Source organism: Rattus norvegicus, chromosome 16 (assembly GCF_036323735.1).
Source record: "Rattus norvegicus strain BN/NHsdMcwi chromosome 16, GRCr8, whole genome shotgun sequence".
Classification (NCBI taxonomy): Eukaryota; Metazoa; Chordata; class Mammalia; order Rodentia; family Muridae; genus Rattus; species Rattus norvegicus.
In genome coordinates, this window is record NC_086034.1 from 12,991,532 (window position 1) to 12,998,330 (window position 6,799).

The window sequence follows — 6,799 nt, forward strand, 5'->3', positions numbered from 1 at the left end:
TGAGAAAGCAATTGCATTCACGGAGACAGTGCTTGCTAAAGTGTCTATCTACAGAGAAATGTGAGGCGAGATTTAATCATCATTGCTGGTGAAGGGGATCAGAACATGCTACCCCAAAATATGCCGCTAAAAGCTGGAGAGAATAAGCAGATGCATGAAGAGGGTTTTGAATATCCTTTGTCTACGAAGAGCTACAACCTGTAAGAGATAAATACTGCAATAAATCCCTCTCCAGAAGGAGTTTTATGGATGTGAAGGCTATTCTTGGATTTGAATTTGACTACATCTGAATATCACTAGAACTCAAGTGGCTAAACACATTTTGGGGGGGGTGGTTTCTTTTTTCTTTTTCTCCATCTTTATTAAATTGGGTATTTCTTTTTTTCTCTCCCATCTTTATTAACTTGAATATTTCTTATTTACATTACAATTGTTATTCCCCTTCCCGGTTTCCTGGCCAACATTCCCCCCAACTCCTCCCCCTCCCCCAAGTTGGGTATTTCTTATTTACATTACAATTGCTATTCCCTTTCCCGGTTCTCAGGCCAACATCCCCCTAACCCCTCACACTCCCCTAATATATGAGTGTTCGCCTCCCTATCCTTTCACCATTACCGCCCTCCACCCAACAATCCCATTCACTGGGGGTTCAGTCTTGGCAGGACCAAGGGCTTCCCCTTCCACTGGTGCTCTTCTAGTCTATTCATTGCTACTTATGCAGTTGGAGCCCAGAGTCAGTCCATGTATAGTCTTTAGGTAGTGGCTTAGTCCCTGGAAGCTCTGGTTGCTTGACATTGTTGTTCATATGGGGTCTCAAGCCCCTTCAAGCTCTTTCAGTCCTTTCTCTGAATCCTTCAACGGGGGTCCTATTCTCAGTTCAGTGGTTTGCTGCTGTCATTCGCCTCTGTATTTGCTGTATTCTGGCTGTGTCTCTCAGGAGCGATCTACATCCGGCTCCTGTCGGCCTGCACTTCTTTGCTTCATCCATCTTGTCTAATTGGGTGGCTGTATAGGTATGGGCCACATGTGGGGCAGGCTCTGAATGGGTGTTCCTTCTGCCTCTGTTTTAATCTTTGCCTCCCTGTCTTGGGGGGGGGGGTTGTTCTTAATAGAATCATCCGAAGTGGGATAACCCACCTTTAATCTGAGCTATACCTTTGGGTGGCTCCCTACGTAAAGGACACGGAAGAACAAAAGTTTTGCTCTTTGCTGCCTGCCTGAACTCCTGCTGGCAAGTCCGTTGCTTCACTGGGATTCCAAAGTGTAAGGAAGAGCAGCTGAGACATCTGGCCTCATGGACTGAACAACCACTAGATTCTAGGACCTTCTGTTAGGAGACAGACATTGCTGGATAAGATGGACCACAGCCTGTAAGCCGTTCTAATAAATTAATGTATAAGTTAAAGCCAACAAAATCAAATAATTCTAATAAATAAATAAATATAAAATAAAACCCATTCTAATAAATATATTCATTATATAAGTTCTGTTCTTTGGGAGAACATGACTAAGACAATGGCCATAGAGAGGATGGAAATACAGCATCAAAACAGGTTTGCATAAGAAAGTTTACTTAATGATCCTTCTCTCCCATGACTTTCCCATTGCCTTCTCCAATTTATCATTCCTAGACACACTTCTTTTGTTTTATCATTTCCCATATTTATCACCTTTGTTGAAGTGGTTTCTAACCCTCTTGTCCTGCTTACTTGTTTTGGTGGTTTTACTTCATTTCTTTGAGGCTCCCCTTATGTATATGAAAGGTCCTTTTCTCCTATGAATCTGCGTATTGGCATTTTAATTTAATTTGCAGGGAGGCCCTACCTACAAACATAAGAGGACACAGAACAGTGGAAACTTTAAAAAAAATGGTTTGGTTTTTAATTCCAAGTGTTTTCAATTTTTTAAATGTAAGGTCGATGTTATAACATTTGTTCATATTTGTATAGAACCTGGAGAAGGTGCAGAATAAATCACTACCCTTTGTTTAGCAAAGACAACTGGCTTAAATTTATGTGAAAGTGGAGAGATGGAGAAAATTGCCCGTTGGACTCTTGTACAGGTAGACCACACTTGACCAGGAGGCCTTGGAGGGGCTCCATGGCCCTGCAGGAGCTCTTGCTCTGTGGACACCCCATCAGACAGCGGCTCTCCATAGAATCGGACGAAAGCACTGATCTGCCTATAACGTTTACACGAGGTCCAAGGGACCAACCCAGTAGCCGCAGCTCAACTCTTGCTGATTTCCTTCCATCTGCTTCCCTGTGAACGGGCAGAAGGAAAGGGCAGAGCAGCCATACTGAGAAGCTTAGCCAGCACTGATTCTGAACATAATGTCCACCAGGCAAGAAACCACGTCCCGAGGTGCTGCAGGAGTCACCTGATGACCGAACGATGAAGCAGAACTGATTTGTGTAGCAAGCACAATGTATTAAGTCTGTCATTTTGATTTTATAAAAATAAACTGTGCTGCTCGAGAAACTCAAACGTGGTTACAGACACATGGCTGCATGCCTCCTAAACCTGAGAAGGACAGGGTGTAGGGACAGATACAAACTCAGTTAAGTGACAGAGTCACAGTCAGAGAAGTGACGTCCAGCAGGCGGCAACCCGACAGCAATGGCTTGGAGTGACCTAGGACAATCTACTACCAAACCCTTTAAAGGTAAAGACTAATGCGGGTGGAGCTGAAGGTCACCTGAACCCGTGGCTGGTAAAATTGCTAGAAGGACCAGTATCAATCGGTCATTTCCTTCACCAAGATTCTAATTACATTATAAGACTAATTAGATTACCTTGTAAAACTAGTTAATACAAGCACTTATGAAACTGAAAACGATGCCTCTGGTGTCTTCTCCCTGCTGCTCCACAGGGAGAGAGAGAGAGAGAGAGAGAGAGAGAGAGAGAGAGAGAGAGAGAGAGAGAGAGAGAGAGAGAGAGAGAGAGAGAGATTAGAAAGTGTAAAAAAGTGTATCTGGGCACAGTGGTCGGAACAGTACCGAAAACAATCTGAAAAGATAAATGAAAGACCAATAAATATTCAATTGACATGAAATTCAGGGAAATCAGGAAATGTTGATACTCGTTTGCTGTACCATGGTGACTCGCCGTGGTTTTTCTAGACTACTCTTTGGAGACTCTGTCCTTGGCCTTTATTGCTAAAGAACTGTGCAGCATCATTAGGGAGGAGCTGTCTAACTAGGCTCTGAAAGAAGCCTAAATCCAAATCACAAACTGCTCAGCTAAGAAGAACGTATCCAGTCTTGGAAATCCTTGGGCAAGTTCCTGTTAACCTTTCGATCCAAGGTTCAGATTTGCAAACACTTTGGGGTTCTTAAGGGCAAGTGAGAGCTCGTTGAGGAAGGAAATAAAATGGGAGTCTCCTTCAGATTTCTTTGACTCAAAAATGACGATGATGGTGAAGTGGGGTTCCAGCGGGTTAGGAAGTAGGTGCTCTCGACATCGTAGAAGTGGACCACTTTTTCCAAGCCGTTCAGGTCGGATGCTTGGTCTGTCATGATCACGGTAACATTAGGCCAGTGCACGACCGGCCCCGTTACTGGGCAGAGACACCATGGCCAGGTACTGGTCTACTCCCTTAGGAACCTCTCGGTAGGAATGTGGATGGTTGTAGCCATGACCCTGAAAGCTCTCTGAGCCCCGGTTGTCAAAAATTAAGGACACGTTAAGGCAGCATCATATTTCCTGGTAAAACTGGAGAGCTTCCCAAAGAGGTCCAGCGGGCTTGCCTTGGCAGCCGGCGCTTTCATTTCTGAAGCTGTCATTTGTTTGCTCAGCGCCTCATGGAAGTAAAAGCTAAACGTGGCCAAGAGCATGGTTTTGAGTTTCATCAGCCAAAGGAAAAAGTGTGGGGGCTGCACGGCCTTCTGAGACTGCTCTCCAAACCGGTGTTTTTTGATCTCCCGCTGCTTCTCAAAGGTCTAGCCCAGCTCTGAAGCTTTGTGTGAGTGTTGTACAAGGTAATCAGGGAAGGGAGGACTTCCATTCAGAGATCTGGGCCTGTGTCTTGAGGAGATGACTCAGCACACCCACTTCCAGCTGGAAACTGCTCTCCAGACGGCTGAGGATGGGGTGGTGAAATCTGGAGCTGTACTTCTTGAGGTGCTGACCAGCTCTTCGGTGCTCTTTGATGAACTTTTGTGTGCTGAGGGCGGACATCTTGTAGAAGTCTGCGGTCTCCATCCAAGCCTAGTTTCTGCCCCATGTAGGTGAGGCTGTGGTAGACCTTCTCAGCCATGGCCAGGTGAGCCAAGGAGACCAGCAGCTAAGGCCAGCTGCACTCGCTCCCCCGTGCTCTTGTTGACCTCTCGTTCCTTATCCAAATTATCCTTGACTTTGTTGTGAGAGAAGATACCCAGGTGAGAGAAGAATGTTTCCAGCACCGCCTGTTCCACCCGCACCGGGGCGGCTACAGGGATAAACTCCCCCATGCGACCTGCACACCAGCTGCTCCCACCCAGAGGAAACTTTTAAAGCAGCTTATGGGTCTATTACCATGATGTCAATAAACTCCATGAAGATCATTAAAATCAAGACTATGAAGGTATGTTTAATGGAACATACTTCATTTTATGATCTTGTTTTAATTTATGTTATTCACAATCTATTCGGATTTGTCCTGATACCAGATTGCCCTTCAGAATTTCTTTCGTTCGTTCTTTCTTTCTTTCTTTCTTTCTTTCTTTCTTTCTTTCTCTCTCTCTCTCTCTCTCTCTCTCTCTCTCTCTTTCTTTCTTTCTTTCTTTCTTCCTTTCAGACAGAATCTTGCTGTAGAGTTCCACCTAAATTTGAATTTGTAATCTCCCTGACTTAGTTCCCTTCTTGTTTTCCTTTGTTTAATTGGATATTTTCTTTATCTACATTTCAAATGTTATCACCCTTCCTGGTTTCCCCTCCAGAAACCCCCTATCCCATTACCTGTCCTCTGCCTCCATGAGAGTGCTCCCCCTACTCCTGCCTCCCCACCCTGGCATTCCCCCACACTGCGGCATCGAGCATTGACAAGACCAAGGGCTCTCCTCCCATTGGTGCCCAACAAGGCCATCCTCTGCTACATATTCGGCTGGAGCCATAGGTCCCTCCATATGTACTCTTTGGTTAGTGGTTTTGTTCCTGGGAGCTCTGGGGTATCAGGTTGGTTGATTTTGTTGTTCTTCCTATAGGGTTGCAAACCTCTTCAGCTCCTTCAGTCCTTTCTCTAACTCCTCAATTGGGGATCCTGTTCTCGGTCCAATGGTTGACTGCAAGCATCTGCCTCTGTATTTGTCAGGCTCTGGCAAAGCCTCTCAGAAGACAGCTATATCAGGTTCTTGTCAGCATACACCTCTTGGCATCCCCAATAATATCTGGGTTTGGTGACTGCATGTGGGATGGATCCCATGTGTGGCAGTCTCTGGATGGCTTTTTCTTCAGTCTCTGCTCCACATGTGGTCTCCATATTTCCTCCTGTGAGTATTTTGTTTTCCCTTCTAAGTAGTACTAAAGCATTTAGCACACTTTGTTCATGGGGGTCTGTGAATTGTATCTTGGGTAATCTGAGCTTTTGGGTTAATATCTACTTATCAATGAGTGCATACCATGTGTATTCTTTTGTGATTGGGTTACCTCACTCCAGATGATATTTTCTAGTTCCACCCATTTGCCTAAGAATTTCATAAAGTCATTATTTTTAATAGCTGAGTAGTACACCATTGTGTAAATGTACCACATTTTCTGTATTCATTCCTTGTTGAAGGGCATCTGTCAGTATATAGAATGCAAATTGATCCATTCTTATCTTCTTGTACAAAGTTCAAGTCCAAGTGGATCAAGGACCTTCACATAAAATTAGATACACTCAAACTAATAGAAGAGAAAGTGGGGAAGAGCCTTGAACACATAGTCACATGGGAAAATTTCCTGAACAGAACACCGATGACTTATGCTCTAAGATCAACAATAGACAAATGGGACCTCATAAAATTGCAAGGCTTCTGTAAGGCAAAGGACACTGTCAATAGGACAAAATGGCAATCCGTGAAGCACCGAAAGAAATGTTCAACATCCTTAGTCATCAAGGAAATGCAAATCAAAACGACCATGAGATTCCACCTCACACCAGTCAGAATGGTTAAACTCAAAACTCAGGTGACAGCAGATGCTAGCAAGCATGTGGAGAAAGAGGAACACTCCTCTTTTGTTGGTAGAATTGCAAAGTCTGGCAGTTCCTCAGAAAATTGGACTTAGTACTACCTGAGGACCAAGCTATACCATTCCTAGGCATATACCCTAAATGATGCTCCAACATATAACAAAGATACATGCTCCACTATGTTCATAAACAGTCTTCTTTATGATAGCTGGAAGCTAGAAACAACACAGATGTCTTTAGAACCCTTCTTGATGATCATGGGGCATCATGTATAGTTTCCCTTCTATTTTCTGGATTGAGTTATTCTCCCCTCCTCTTACTGTGATAACAGAGAACCTTTCGATGCTGCCTCCTTTAAATCCTTAAACTGCCATCTCTGACAGTGCTCAAAGGTATTTTTCTTGTTCCTCACTCATCTCCTTCCCACTTCTTTTGTTCTTCTTGTGAACAGACAGCAAGGTCTGGAGATCCTGCTTGGAATCAGTGTGCTTCTGCACCAAACTCTTCTTCTTACTGAAAACTTCGTGGTACTTTACTTCAATGCATCAATCACCTTTTCATAGATTTGACACAATATGTGAAAGAAAGCATGTCAATCACTGCTAATGTTGATTGTCAAGTTGATAGACTCTGTAATAACTCTGAAGA

The 6,799-nt window shown here is 44.0% G+C and overlaps 1 pseudogene; it reads right to left on the bottom strand.

Annotated features, from left to right (window-relative positions):
• Positions 1–3,288: 3,288 nt before the first annotated feature.
• On the bottom strand, positions 3,289–4,203 carry Kics2-ps2 (KICSTOR subunit 2, pseudogene 2; annotated as a pseudogene).
• Positions 4,204–6,799: the final 2,596 nt, after the last annotated feature.